The 15,246-nt window shown below is 36.9% G+C and overlaps 1 pseudogene across 1 annotated transcript; it reads left to right on the top strand.

The window, feature by feature from the left end:
• The first annotated feature begins 9,791 nt into the window (after window positions 1-9,791).
• Window positions 9,792-10,172, top strand: LOC308640163 (huntingtin-interacting protein K-like; annotated as a pseudogene). The gene has a single exon. The product of its transcript is annotated as a huntingtin-interacting protein K-like (transcript).
• The last annotated feature ends 5,074 nt before the right edge of the window (window positions 10,173-15,246 follow it).

The raw sequence follows: 15,246 nt of genomic DNA, 5'->3' as shown, positions 1-15,246 counted from the left end.
GCCTCATTGGCATCATCACCACCACCACCATCATTATCATCACCATCATTGCCATCATCACCATTGCCATCATTTGCATCACCAGAACCTCTGAGGAAAGACAACAATACATAGGGTCAGCCCCTTCCATCAAGCTCATAAGCAAAGTTGGCACAAGAAATTCTCATGGCTATGAATCTAGTGATGATGTGGTTTGTACATTCAGGAAAGATGGGTGTGAGGGTCGTGTGAGAGCACATGAGGGCCTTCTGAGCACACCATGATAAAGCCTGAGAGTGACCTGCTGTGCCCACTGAGGCAAGTATCTTTCTCACACAGAAACCAATCAGCCTGAGGCAGATAAATGCACATTATGGGTAAAATACAAATGTGAGATTGTGAAGAGCAGAGCAGTAAAAAATTTAGTGTCAGACAGTAAACTTCACTCTGTTATTCACTCCAGTTTGAAGAAAAACATAACATAATTTACAAGATTGCATATTTCCTAAGAATGTTTTTAACCTGATATTCTGAAATAATGACTATTGTCTCTATTTCAAAACTTGCTGAGTAATCCATCTGGACTTTCATTATTTTATGGTGAATGAAATCCATCAGTTTGTTAAAGTGAACAAGGGTCATCTATTTTACTTATTATTTGTAGGTTTTTAACTAGTTTATTGCTCTGGTCTTTTTGGTGTCTCACATTTTCTTATGGGGATGAATTATTGCCCACAGGTAGCTGGCTTGGAGGAGAAGCCCAGTAGTGAATCAAGGGCGCGGGTGGTCAGGAGAAGGAATAATGGGACATCAGATGTCTATGGACTAACAAACATACAATTAGACTCACTGTACAAAATGAAGGTGCTCCTCAAAGATGCTGCCTGGATCCTCTGAATGTGTCACGGTTTGGGGAGAGATCACTTTGACTTTCAAGTTGTTGTCCTCATTTCTCATTGGCCTCTGGAGGGCAGAGGCCCCTGCCAAATTAGTGTGATGTTCATCCTTTCCCTGGCCATAAGGAAGTTGACTTTGGCCCCCAAATCTGAAGAAAGAGACATCATTTGAAATGCTTTGTGAGACAGCCATAAGTCAATGAAAATTAAAGACAATAAAAAGAACTCTTTATCACCAGACACTCACTGGCTTTGGTTTCTTGAAGCTCCAAACCCAGACACTAAGCAACCATCAGGAAGTATTAATCCTATGCTCCCGGGAATCTGGACATAATCTGAACTCTTTGGACAGTAGCCATGTCCACACTCCTGCAAGTTTCTGGAAACCTGGTTTATAGAGGACTGCAGTATTCTTCAATACAGATGAATGCTATGTTCTTAAAGTATTAGTTTTCCCTACTGCCAACCCCAACCTTGAAGTTTTACAAAAGAAAGAAAATGATATGTCTACAAATTATTTTCATGAAACATGACATTGTTCTACTGATTGTGGGCAGTGGAGGAAGAAAACAAACCCAGCAGTCCCAATGCTGAGTGTTTCTCATTGTCTGTCCCTCCTCCTCCTTTGTGTGAATATCCAAGGGATGCCCTGGTCCCTTGCCTTGTGTCTGCTGAGCCCTGCACAGGGAACAGCAGGGGTATAAGTAGCTTTGATGAAAGCTCAGGTTTAAGTCACTCACTCAACTCCAATGTGTTAGTTTGCTCACCCATGTCATGCAGCTCCTGTCAGGACATGGAGCCACTGGCCCACCCTCAGCCACCTCTTTCCTCTTACAGGATCTGGCTTTTGGAAGAAAGGCTGCTCCCTTTCTATGGCCTCTTCACCTTCTGGAGGTGGAGACTGATGTTTTCATGTACTTGCAAAGTCCGTCTCTATTCCCAAGTGGTGAACCTGCCCATGTATTCTCTGGAGGAGCTTCACAAGATTCTGTCCCTGAACGTCCTGCTCATTTTTCACAGCTGGTTTAAATTTTCATCTTTACCCTGAATTTTATGACTACAGAGAGACAAGCCCAGCTAGGAGAGTTTGGAACACTCAGTGCTTTCTTCATCTGATTTTCTACATCAAACTTTTTTATTTCTTAATGCTCTGTTTACATTTAGCCTGGCTGTAAATTTCCCTCCTACAAAGGAAGATTTTCCATGTGGTCCAGGTGGTCTCCATTTCTTAAATCACATTAGGTGTCCAATTACCTGTCACCACTCCCTGGGTACCTTCCCCAAGTAGGACAGGCAAGTGTTGTCCTCACCTGGGTCCCTAGCAGAGGCTGGGTAGACCCATCTTCTATTCACCCAGATTCTCCCCTCTTCTCTTGCCTGGCTCATGTGAAATCAGTCCAGTGTCCCCTAACACCCTCTAGGGCTCTGAGGTCCCTTTGGACTTGGACTTATTGGGATCAGAGGATTTTGTTTCTTGGAATGACAGCCATTCTGGAATGAGACATCAACAGTTAAAATGAAAGGGGGACATTCTTATTCTCAGAGAAGCTCTGCTTTAATCTTGAAGAGATGGATTGTTTCATATTTGCATTATTTTCCATCAAACTCAGAGACTTTGGCTTGCTAGGAATGGTAATCTTGGTGGAGGGAGACTTGGGTCTTCATAAGCTCAATAAGCAGGTGATGCTGGTCTTGAATTTCATGAAATCTTTTAAACTCATGCACAAATCACTGGTCTCCCATTTTTTGCCTCCATAAATGAGTTTTTACTGTAGCAATCATTACTTCAGGCCCTGCCACCCTCTGCAGAACAATACAGGCTTGATCATGAGCTTCAGATACTATAAAGAGCACCTTCCCAACTCTCCAGAGTTGGATGTGATAGGATGATAGCCAGCACTGAGGGGCCCTGTGGATCGACTTCTGCTTTCCAGTCCCATGCTGGGGACATGGGACCCTGTGGATTGTTCTGCTTAAAACCTGAGCAAGAACCTGGCAACCAGGGAGCATTTTCAGTATGCCAAGAAAGGGAGCCAGGTTCAACAAGGTATGTTGCCTGTTGTCCAACCTCTTCTATTTGAAGGTCATCAGGTACAAGTGGTTAAGGATGCTTAAGGTCAGAGATAACCAGCAGCAACTGGCAATTAAGACCCCAAAGAGTGCTAAACAAAACCAAGGGTATGGAAGCTAAGCCTGTCCCTCATATTCTGCACCTGGGCCCCAGGGCAGCAAGGTCGTGCCTCTGCAGAGGAGGCACATGGTCTTGTCACTGTCTGTGGCTCCTCTGCTTCTCTACGTAGACTCTTCTTGCAGCAGCCTGCCAGCTGACCTGCTGTCACACGCCACAGGAACCTCCACTAAGAGTCTTTCTGTTGACTGCTTAGTGTCCTTGGAGGCAGGCAAGAGGCGCCTTCCTCCAAGTACAGGAATCCAGCCCCAAGTGCGGGAGAGAAATGAGAAGGGCCTTCCAAGCATATCTGGTTTTGAAGATAATCATTTTCCTTGTGCTGAGTGCAATTTATAGTGGACAGACAGATCTTAAGGGCATAGCTCTGAGGACTTTTAAAAAGCTTTCAACAACACAATGAGTTCTGGGACAAGATAAAGGATACCTTTCCTGGTCAGCACAGGCTCTGGTGGAGGTAAGCATGCTCACTTTAGATTCTTGGAGACTGGTTTGCCCAATGCTGCCTGTCAAGCCATGAAAATATCCAGATATACTCTTCCATGTTCACCCTCCTGCATTTCGCCAAGCTGCATGGGCCAGGAGTCTCTTCTTCCTTCTGAGGAGTACCTGCCACTTGAGGACTGGTCCTGTTCATACTCCTAATGACAACTGGGTGGCTTCTTCCCTTTTGTCCACTATGAGTAAAGCTTCTAGGAACACTGGTGTTCACTTCTTCATCATGGTTTTATTCCTCTGGCTGAATGCCAAAGGGTGTGGTTCTAGGAAACAAAGAAGTGACAAACCCTTGTCCAGATGGCAACAGTACTGTTCAGTCCTCCAACAGTGCCTATGTGTCATCTCTCCATGCCTGTTCCAGTGTTGGTGATAAGCACAATAGAGGGTGTGCAGCATGACTTCACCAGGGCTTTCATTTCCATTCCCCAATGAAAAAGGGAGAGAGACACTTTTACTTGCTTTAGACATCACTCTTTGAGAACTTTTTATTAAAATTTTCTGTCACTTTTCAATGTGCTACTTGTCTTTTTATTGAAATGCAATAGTGTTTTTTTTTTCATTCTAGATAAAAATCTTGAATTAAGAATATTTTCTCCCCTTCTATAGATTGCCCATGTACTTTCATAAAGATGTTTGAAATTATATATAGATTTTTAATTTTTGTTAAGTCTAATTTATATATTTTTAAGAGAGAGAGAGAGAGAGAGAGAGAGAGAGAGAGAGAGAGAGAGAATTTTTTTAATATTTATTTTTTAGTTTTAGGCAGACACAACATCTTTGTTGGTATGTGGTGCTGAGGATCGAACCCGGGCTGCAGGCATGCCAGGCGAGCGTGCTACCGCCTGAGCCAAATCCCCAGCCCTATATATATATTTTTTATTTTACTTGAATTTTTCTTAAGAATTGTTTTCTAGTCCCATAATTAAAAAGTATGCATTCTCCTATGTTGTCTTCAAAAGGTTGCAAATCTCATTTTTCCATTTAAGTCTGTGATTCATTGTTATGTGATTTTTTGTATAGTGTCATTTAAGGGTGAAATTTTATTTTTCTCTACCTGAATATCAACTTTTTATACCATAATTTCATAAAAACTCCTGTATTCCCAAGTCAAACAATTATAAAACAATGAATCTGTTTCAAGACCTGTTCTAATGACTGGCAAATATTTACTTTCTTATATTTATTCTTTAGTATTTTTTTTGTTTTTAAATGATATAGTAAACTGTATTCATTAAATTTCTTTTCCAAATTTTAATTTCTAGAGTATAGAAATTGCTTCATTATACATTAGCCTTTTATCTCATTGCTTATATTATATGGTATGGTTTGGATATTAGCATTAAGACTGGCTTTCTAACTGTAGCAAACTGTTTTCTCCTCCTCTACATTTTGAGAACATGTCTTTAAGGATAATTTTTTTTTCATTTTTTTTAAGTGCTGGGAATAAACACCATGTCCTCCTGTGTGCTAGGCAAGTATTTTACAATTAAGCAACACTCCCAACCCTAAAAACATTAATTATTTTTTCCTTATGTGTTTGAGAGAATTTATGAGTGAAGCCACAAAGCCCTTAAGTTTCTTTGTTGGGAATGTTTTGATTTATTTAACTGATTTGGTCCTTGAAGACCTTCATTCCTTCTTCTCCCCATTTTGATAAGCTAAACCTTTCAAGGAATCTAACCATATTATCTGAATGGCAGATTTCCTTGAAAAAGTTATTGACAACATTTTCTTATGAATGCTTCTAGAACTGTAGTAATTTTTTCTTGTGATGATATTGGTAATGTGCATTTTATTTCTTGGTCTTATTAGGAATTTGTTGATTTTATGAGTATTTTTTCAGAATCAAATTTTGGCCACAGAAATCTCCCTTTATTGTTTCCTATTTCATGTATTCACACTCACTATTGATGTCTTATTTTCACCTGCTTCAGTATTAATTTGCCCTTCTTCTACATACTCTTTAGGTGATGGCTTAGATCAAGGACTTAAAAATCATGTTTCTAGAAAAGACCCAGTAATAAATATTTTAGACTTTATGGACAACACAATCTCTATGGGAATGACTTAACTCTGCCATTGTGTGCAAAAACAGCCATAGAAATTACATAATGTGTGACTGTGAGCTATTATTGTTTGCTGATTACTATATAGATTATCAGCTTTAATAAGCTCTTCATTTATAATAAATGAAAATATGCCATGAATATTTAGCCATCTTACACAGTTTGATATGTTCTGATTTTTACTATGATTCAGTTCAAAGAGTTTTCTGAAGGTCCTTGTGATTTTCCTATTTCACCCAAGGGTTCCATAGAATTTTTCATGTTACTTCCTAATATTTGTAAAATTTTTTCATAGTATTCTTAATTAGTTTTTGTTGTTTCTGTTTTTGTAGTAGTACCAGGCATTGAACCCCGAGTCACTTAGTGACTAAACCACATCCAAAGCCTTTCTTACATTTTATTTTGAGGCAGGATCTCTCTAAGTTGCTTAGGGCCTCAGTAGATTGCTGAGGCTGGCTTTGAAGTGGTGATCCTCCTGAGAATGAATGCCAGGTCCTCCTGTATGCTAGGCAAGCATTTTACTATTAAGCAACAATCCCAACCTCAGCCTCCCAAGTCACTGGATAATATTAACTGCTTGAGAGGTTATGACAAAACTAATACCCTCAGAACAAATGCTGAATGTCTTCTTTGATATAAAGAGGCTGATTAATATTGGGGTAGGAAAGGGGAGCATGGGAGAAATAAATAAACTCTAGATAAGGCAGAGGGTTGGGAGGGGAAGTGAGGGGGCATGAGGATAGAAATTATGGTTGAATATGTTGAACATCATTATTCAAAGTATATGTATGAAGACACAAATTGATGTGAATATACTTTGTATACTATCAGAGATATAAAAAAATTGTGCTCTTTATATGTAATAAACATTATAATGAATTCCACTTTCACATATAAATAATAATAATAATAATAATAATAATAATAATAATAATAATAAGAAATTTCAAGATGAGGATGAACAACTTACTGAGACTCTGCCCCATATAACTTTAAGACTGGTGTCTACTTTTAAATAGAAGAGCACCCTTTGTTTCAACTGTAAGAACTACACAGCAACGTGGAACATATTTATTTTCAAAGTTGCACAAAATAAAATGTTACCAAATTAATAAGTTGGGCATTAAAATAATCACTAAATGAAGTCATACCATTAAAGTGTATGATAAATTACCTGATACATGACTAAATACACTTAACAAGAAATTGACAGGTAAGATAAATTACATGAAACATGACAAAATACATTTAATAAGAAAAGACAAAAACACCAAGAGAAGAACAGCCAAGTGACTTGAATAGCCTCTTTATACAGGTGATATCTAAGTGCTCACTACTCATAGAAATATCAGCATCTTGATAAATTAGAAAAAAACTAAATATAATAATAACAAATGTATACAATTAAACAGTATTAATGAAGAGGTGGAGTAAGAAGTTCTTATAAACTACAGATGAAGTATAAGTTGCTGGGTTTTTTTTTAAATTGTGTGCCTATTGAAAAACATGATTCTTCCCCACCAGTAGCATTAAAATATAGAAATGATTGCCCTTGTAAACCATAATAACATATAAAAGTATAGTAGAATGAATTAACACAGTTAATTCATTCAGATTTTATCATATTTTACCACAGTTAAAATCTGTATGGTGGAGGAAAAGAGAATGTGCACATTGTAACAAGATACAAATAATAAAGTGTGAATAAAATGGTTTCTAATGTTGAGACACATTTTGGCCACACTACATTCAGCCTAACCCATAGTACAAAACATCAAATCAGTATTATATAAATGTCATATTTGTATACTACTTCACACAGTGCATATATGTTTTAAAAGATAATATGTAAAATTTATGGGAAAATAAAAATTTGGACAAGGACATAAAAGGTTCAATTACACAAATGTGTTTAGATACTACTCATCATTACAAATACAACAATTTTTCCTTAATGTAATATTGAATATTTTTCATCAAAATTTTAGCATGTGGAGTTGGGGTTGTTGCTCAGCAGTAGAGTCTTCACCTAGCACATGTAAGACACTGAGTACAATTATCAGAACCACATAAAAATAAATAAATAAAATAAAGGTATTATGTATAACTACAACAAAGAAAAAACATTAACCAAAAAATTTCAGCATTTTTCTCTGATAAAGGAAAGAGATTAAGGAGAAAAAATACTTTGGAGGAAAATTATGTATGAATTACCCCCAAAATCTCTGCTTCAGGGAAGCAAATTATCTAGTAGTATCATAAAGTGTCAGTGATGTATATAATAAAACTATAATACAATAATAAAGAGCAAGGAGTCATAGTATAAACCAAAACCAAAGATTAATTTATATACATGTATTTTTTTATTGGTAAGAGCATTAGAATATTCTAAGCTTATCCATATCCAAAATAACACTAGAAGTAAGGGATAATACAATGCAATCTAAAATTAGATATTTGGGCTGGGATCACAGTTCCCTGTGAGTTTGCGTGCAGAATATCTAAGATACTGGGTTCAAACTCATCACAAAAAGCATATGTTCAGGTGAGATGAAGTTAGAAGTTGTTTTAATCTGCCTTTTCACCACTGTGACTAAAGAAATTGACTAGAGAAATTGTAAAGGAATAAAGGTTCATTTGCAGGCTTAGGGTTTCAGAGGTCTTATTCTTTGGAAGAATGCACAATTTCTCAGGGTTTAAATTGAGACAGAATATCATGGCAGAAGGGTGTGGAAGAGGGAAGAAACTTACATGGTCATCATGAAGCAGAGACTCTCTTTTGGGGGGAATATACAAATTTACACTCCAAAGCCAAATCCCCAATTTCCACTTCCTCCAGTGACACACTATCACTTCAGTTACCACAGTTAATTCATTCAGGGATTAATTCACTGATGAGGTTAACTCTATGACCAAGTAATTTCTTCTCCTAACCTTTCTGCATTGTCTCACATGTGATCTTTTGAGGGGACACCAACAACTGGATCATAACAGAAATATAGCAGATATAGGCTTGTAATCCTTTCTTTCTCTACTGATAAATTAAATACACATCTACTCATTTTATGGGTCTTTCTCTGACAAAGCCACAAATGAATTCAGATACATTGGACAATTGAGATTTAGATACATTGGACAATTGAAAAAATACCTACAGTGAAATGAGTAGAAATAGCTGGGATACACCAGGGCATTTGAGTTGTTGAGTGAAGTGCCACATATGTGAAAAAAAATCAGGGGTAACCTTAAATAAAAATAGATTGAGATCATATATAAGCTGACTTTAAAATTTTCTGTGATTTTCATCTTAATTTATTCATTGGTTAGAGAAGAAGTGATATATAAGTATGAAAATGACAAAGTGGTAGTCTTCTTCTTGGTGCCTTTTCATTTGCATCACAACCTGAAGTCAGGTCAGAAAATTTAAGTATCAAAGATGTCAGTTTTTTTCCCAAAAAGAGATTTTTCCAGTGGTTTTGATAACTTCTGTTGCTGGAAGAATTGCTTCTCTCTCAACTCAATTATAGGTACCAAAGGGGAAAATCAAGCCAACTACTGATAGAATAAATAACATTTGAGCACTTTCTGAGACCTGACCTACCTTTGTTCACCCCAAAAATAATTCCAGGCCTAACAATTGTTTTTAGAAGTAGTTTCTCCATGTACTGAGCATCTAAAATTAGTGCCTTCTGTTCCAGGGAGTATAGCCTAAAAATTTCTATAAGCAATAGAGACTGAACATGTGCAAATATATTCACATATTACAAACAGGTGGATTTGGATTTTTTGTAACTACTTCCAAAAACTTAAATTTTCAGCATTACTGTTAAAACTGTGTTAGAAATCAAAGATTCCTGTTTCATCACAGAAAATATTTACAGCACACTCTTCCTCTGGCCTGGAATATAACACAGTTGCACCAGAAGCTTAGTGCATCAGTCAAATGAAAAAGTTTCTGCACTCTGTTTCGTCTTGTCAGAATGCCTATGATAAAAATCTGAAAGATAGGGGCTGGGGTTCTGACTCAGTTATAGAGTACTTGCCTAGAACATGGGAGGCACTGGGTTTAAGCATCAAAACCACATAAAAATAAAGAAAATAAAAGTTATTTGTTTATCTATGACTAGTGAATAAATAAATAAAATGTTTATATTAAAACATAAAAATATGGCGACTGAGGAGGACGTGGAACTGGAGTTGGAAACCGAGACCAGCGGCCCCAAACGGCCCCCCGAGAAGGCACAGAAGCATGACAGTGGTGCGGCGGACCTGGAGCGGGTCACCGACTATGCGGAGGAGAAGGAGATCCAGAGTTCCAATCTGGAGACGGCTATGTCCATGATCGGAGATAGAAGGTCTCCGGAGCAGAAAGCCAAACAAGAACGGGAGAAGGAACTGGCAAAGGTCACTATCAAGAAAGAAGATCTCGAGTTGATAATGACAGAGATGGAGATTTCTTGAGCAGCAGCAGGGAGAAGCTTGCGGGAACACATGGGAAACGTGGTGGAGGCTCTTATTGCTCTGACCAACTGATATGTACTTTTTCAGGCATATTTACAGGATTAACTTATTGCAATAAAGACTTTTTTTGCAAAAAAAAATAAATAAAATAAATAAAAAATAAAAATCAGAAAGATAGTAGGTACCCCAGAACATATATGCATGGATATAAAGACTCAGTTGTGAAAATGCTAGTGGGAATATAAATTGTATAAAGCTACTTTTGAAAATGATATTAAGGTTCTTCAGTAAGTTGAAATAAAAATGCCACATGAGGGGCTGGGGATGTGGCTCAAGCGGTAGCGCGCTCGCCTGGCATGCGTTCGACCCGGGTTCAATCCTCAGCACCACATACCAACAAAGATGTTGTGTCCGCCGAAAACTAAAAAATAAATATTAAAAATTCTCTCTCTCTCTCCCTCCCTCCCCTCTCTCACTCTCTCTTTAAAAAAAATGCCACATGATTCAGTAGTAGTAATTCTGGGTATGTATCTAAAAAAATTGGAGTAACTACATCATAGAAAACAGTACAATTATATTTTCATTGTAGTATTTTTCACAGAATATGGTAAAAGAACTGAAGTATCTTTAAGGTAAATGATAGGTTGGGCATGGTGCAACCTACCTGTATTCCCAGCAGCTTGGAAGGGTGAAGCAGGGGAATCATGAATTTAGAGCCAGTCTCACAAAGTTATCAGTGAGGCACTAAGCAAATCAATGAGATATTGTCTCTAAATAAAATATAAAAAAGGAGCTGGTGATGTATCTCAGTGGTTAACTAGCTCTGATTTCAACGCACAGTACAATAAATAAATAAATAAATAAGCCCAACACATTGACCCTATGTTTTACTTTCCAAGACGCAATTTACTTGCACCCTTTCTGGATTAACTGGACAGAATGTGTCACATTCTTTAACAAACTATTATATGCAGGAGAAATGCAGTTTCAAAATAATGTTTGTAAGAGAAACACAAGTTGCACTGAAGGGGGGACTTTTGTGACCCTGTTAAAGACCAGATTCTGGAAGTCAGGAAAATAAAGATAATTCCTACTAAGCATAAAATCTGCAAGAGTTTATGATTAAGAATTCAGTTAGAAATTGTGAACATGAGGCTAATTAACCCAAAGTTGTCATGGCAGTGGATACTTGAGAGTTTGATATTATCCTGCTGTGAGTCCGAAGTCAAGAAGTGTACCTGCAGAGGACTCTGTAGAATCTTTTTTTAGATATCTACTAAACTGGAGAGCAAAAGAGCCATACTTTTCTCTTTACAGAGTGGACACATTTTCTCTCTTCAAACTGTCACCTTTTTCCTCCCTTATATCACTTCTAAGAAACTCATTGTGTCTGCTTTTTCTCATGTGAAATGCTCACAAAGAGAAAGCAAAATCTATAAACTGACATCCAGTTCTTGGAGAAAAATTAGAAATAGTACATCCATTTGAAATATAGCATAAAAAATAGTTGATAAGGCAAAGAGGAAATGCTGGCATTAAAAATGTGAACAGAACTGAGTGCAGTGGTGCACTTCTGTAATCCCAGGGTCTTGGAAGGATGATGCAGAAGGATCATGAGTTCAATGTCAGCTTCAGCAAGGGAGAAGTGCTAAGCAAATCAGTGAAACTGTTTCTTTAAATAAAATACAAAATACTGCTTGGGATTTGTCTCAGGGATCCTGTGAGCCAATGATTTCTAGAATGACTTCTTTTCCAGTGACAATGAATTGACCCACTATAGGATGGAGCTCAATATTCAATCACAAGTTCCACAAAAGTCATATGAAAAAATAGCTGGCGTCTTATAGATAGTGTGGTTAATGCATTCCTGCACCCTCTGTCTGACAGGATCACAGAATGGGGGATACTTTGACAGGGCTACACCATCTGGAAACTGAATCCATGGGGAAAGTTAAGTGTTTTGTTTATGGTACTCATGATATGGGTAATAGGGTATACATCAATCAATTAAAAAAGTACATGTTGATGAAATGGCAGGAAAATTCCCAGAATGAGACTAAAGATGCTTGGAGATGTGTTTTGATATCTCTCAGGATACAAACAATAGTGTTATTCCTCAAGAAATTTATGAAGAAAAGATTACAAATCAAGGTTCTTGAGAAAAACTTAACAATTTACACTAAGTCCCACTTTTTAAAGCTCCACCCTGTACAACATACATTCACCCCCCAGTAACAGGCCCTCCATTGCCTTACACAGGAATTCATGATGAAAATAGGAAACATATTGTTAATACTAATGGCAAATCGGTTGAGGGGAAGAGCCTGCTCTTTTGTTAAGGATTACAAAGACCGAAGAATTGTTTTATTTTGAACAAGTATCAAAGAAATTCTTTAAGAAAGCACTTAAATAGGTCATATGAAAAAGGAAATTACCTTGGAAATTAAAAATAGAATAATATAAAATTAATATACATTATTTTATAGGCACTTCAGAATAGTAGGCTTTTAAGTAATAGGCTTTCACTTCTTTAAGTGTGTTTTATTGGGACTTTAGTTTAGAAGTAAGAAAATTTACCAATAATCTAGTTATGCTTTAAAGTTAAAGGTTAATGGTATAATCATAGGTATGCTTTAAAGTTAAAAGTTAATAATAGGTCAAGATACATGTAGTTGAGTTGCATAGTCTCACTTAGTGATTGAGGTGTAAATGTAAAAGCCTAATTATGATTGGCAAAGGTTACAAAAAATATTTTAAACAATGGACTCAATATCTTAGGTAATTAATATGTATGTGAAAATATTGTAACTCTTGAAAATTATGTAAATCAAACAAGTTTTCAGCTTTGAAGCTATCCATTAACCAGATGAAAAAAAACCTGTAAAAAAGGTATAAAAATAAATGCCCCTCTAGGGGTAGCAGATACTTCTGAAGGCTGTTTGTAACTTCCCACTGCAGTCTTGTCTCCTCTTCTTTTGCCTAAGCCACTCATCCTTCAGGATCCCTGGATTTCTGCTAGCTAGGGCTTGACCCTGGCAATAGAGATTTAATTGTTTTTCCTTTAAACTTAATGTTGACTCTGTTGATGGGATATATATATATATATATATATATATATATAGAGAGAGAGAGAGAGAGAGAGAGAGAGAGAGATCTATATATATCTATATATCTATATCTATATATATATCTATATATCTATATATATCTATATATATATAGATATATATCTATATCTATATATATATATAGATATAGATATATATATACACACACACACACACATACACATACATACATACCTGTGATTTGTGCTCATATTCTCATAGTACCACATATCAATGGGAGGGAGGAAGACATCATAATCCTACCATTAGGCTCAAGGCAAAGTTGAAAATAAGTGTGTCTTTAATTGCTTATACTCCAGAGTCTGGGATACTGACAGATCTAGAGACCTGCACCCTCCATCTCTTTTTCATTTTTAATGTTAATACTAGAAACTTTAAATTTTATTTGTGCCTCATTTTTTTTAGGGAAGTAGGAACATTGCTGCCTCAGGGAATTACTTATGAGTAGAAATCTCAAGCTATTTTCTCATAAAATCAGAGAACAGACGTATTAAATAAAAATTTTAAATTGTGATATTTCTTTTTTATAATAATGTATACATATGTATTCACACATTGATTTAACTTTATATACATTGATAAATTAAATGCACTTCTGTCTGGGCTGTTTTTATGTATTGTGAAAAAACACTGCCATGAAATGATTTCATCCTGAGACATATAATTCAATTCACAGTAATTGAAAAAATAATCCAGGGCTGTGGAGCATTATTGTAATATCGGTTAGTTGAAAATCAAACTCTTTTTTCTTTTTTTTTAGCTGCTGGGGATTTAACTCAGTGTCACATGGCCACTGAGCCCCACCCCATCCATATTTGTATTTTATTTTGAGAGAGTGTTTCACTGAATTTCTTAGTGCCTAACCATTGCTGAAGCTGGCTTTGAACTCACAATCCTCATTCCTCAGCCTCTCCAGTTGCTGAGATTATGGGCATGCACCACAGCACATGGTTGATCCCCAGTCTTTTATCAACTAAAAAAAAGCAGCCAACAACCTGTTTTTCTGACATTATTTGTTTCTAGGTTGGATGCAATTTAGTGTCACTCAAAGAGTTGGCCTACTAGGCTCTGTTTGGAGGAAGTGCCTGAAGCCCTTTCCAATCTGTCTTTTAGGTGAACACTGTCCAGTCCTCACCTCACACAGCCAGTGATGAGGGGGTGGGTTTCCACCATCTTTTGTTTTTTTTTTTTTTGTTTCTGAAGCCTGCCAATCTTTGATTTATTTCTATGCTTCCAAACCTAGGTCAGGAGTTCCAGGGTTCTGCACTACACAGGAGCTGAAAAAAAAAACTATCAAAGAAAAAAATAAGCATACTGGAAGCCAGGAAATGGTAAGGGTGTTTTCCTATTTTGAGACTGGGTAGGGAAGCTATTTGAAGCCAGTGGGATTGGCAATGGTAGGAACTGTCATAGGTGGTCAGGGCTCCTCAGAGTTTTCTCCAGTGTCTGGTGTCCAGAAGTTCTCTCTATGGCAACTCAGTTTTCAGTTTGCTCTGACTAATCTAGTGGAGCTTAGGTCAGGATTTGAGACCCCTGGCATTCTTTTCCATTATAGTATGGTGTTTTCAGGGCCTTCCTGAATTCCTATGTGGGAATCTGTGTGCCACTAGCCTGGCATGACCCCAGATTGGGTTGTGAAGACTGAGATAATCATCACAAGAGGAGCCAAACTCCATTGACTGTGTTCCTTCATGAGAAAAGCTATAGTTTTTAAGAACCCCTGCTTTTGCTCCTCCTGAGATTTTTTTTTGTAGTAGTGGTTGTTGTTCTTGCTTTTTAATATATGCTTGTTTGTGAATAAAAAGTAATCCCAGAAATATTTATCTACTAATTCACAACCCCAGCCCTTTTTTATATTTTAATTTAGAAACAAAGTCACATTGGGTTGCTTAGGGCCCCAGTAAGATGTAAGACTGGCTTTGAACTTGCCAATCTCATGCCTCCTGAGCTCTCTAAATCTAGGGTAAGCAGTATAACAGCTATCTGTTATCCAGAACTCCAATTTAGTTATCCATAGTTCTGAGAATAAACCT

The sequence above is a fragment of the Spermophilus citellus genome, assembly GCF_964194105.1.
Source record: "Spermophilus citellus genome assembly, contig: SCAFFOLD_290, whole genome shotgun sequence".
Classification (NCBI taxonomy): domain Eukaryota; kingdom Metazoa; phylum Chordata; class Mammalia; order Rodentia; family Sciuridae; genus Spermophilus; species Spermophilus citellus.
Note: the sequence above shows the minus strand (reverse complement) of the source record. Positions and strands in the feature narration are given on the sequence as shown.